Source organism: Manihot esculenta, chromosome 4 (assembly GCF_001659605.2).
Source record: "Manihot esculenta cultivar AM560-2 chromosome 4, M.esculenta_v8, whole genome shotgun sequence".
NCBI lineage: Eukaryota > Viridiplantae > Streptophyta > Magnoliopsida > Malpighiales > Euphorbiaceae > Manihot > Manihot esculenta.
Genome location: NC_035164.2, coordinates 10,146,371 through 10,147,320, shown reverse-complemented (window position 1 = coordinate 10,147,320; position 950 = coordinate 10,146,371).

Here is a 950-nt window from a genome sequence, read left to right as displayed (position 1 = left end):
ATTTCAAACGCATTTAAAAAGAAACGCCTCTTTATAATAATCACATTCCATTTCAAACATTAAAAAAAAAAAAAAACCGCCTCTCTAATACTGTCTGAGTAGAATTTGAATTTTTTCAGATTAAATTTGACAAATCAAATCAACACCTTAAAAATTTATTCAATTTAATTGAATTACATAATTTTTTTTATTTAGCTTAAAAAAATTAAAATTAAAATCTAAAAACTGAATTTTATAAAATTAATTATAATTAAAGTTAATTCCTAATAAAATTAGTAAAATTTAAAATGAATTCTACAACATTTACATAACAATATTTTTTTACTAAATTTCTATACCAAATGTGTTTAATAAATTACTATAAAACTAGTTCTCTATCTATTAATTATTAAATGTGTTTATGCAACTATGTAAAAAAAGAAAAATTATTATTTAATTCATATGATATTGAAAATTTTATTAATTAATTTTTTAATTTTAAAAAATATATTAAAATACTTTTGATGTTTTAAAAAAATTATCAGTAAGTCATTAATCATTTTAACCGTTAAATATTTTATTATTTAATTCCTATAATTTTAAAAAATTTATTAGTTGGTCTCTCGTGTTTTTAAAAAATATGTTAATCAGTCATTCTGTATCATAGACATTTTAGACTTTTAGACATTTTAGACTTTTTTATAATAGTTAACAGTTAAAATTAATATAAAAACTAACTAATAAATTTTAAAAAACGTGAGAAATATTTTAATATAATTTTCAAAATTAAACAACTAATTAATAAATTTCTCCCTTAAACAATAATTTTTCTAAAAAGGCTATGTAAAATTATTTAATTCTTTCTAATTTTATTCTATTTAAGTTTAGTACGCTTTTAGTAATGCCAATGTTTATTTTGTTATAGAAAAATTTAGTACATGTAAATTTATTTTATATTATGTTATTGGTGG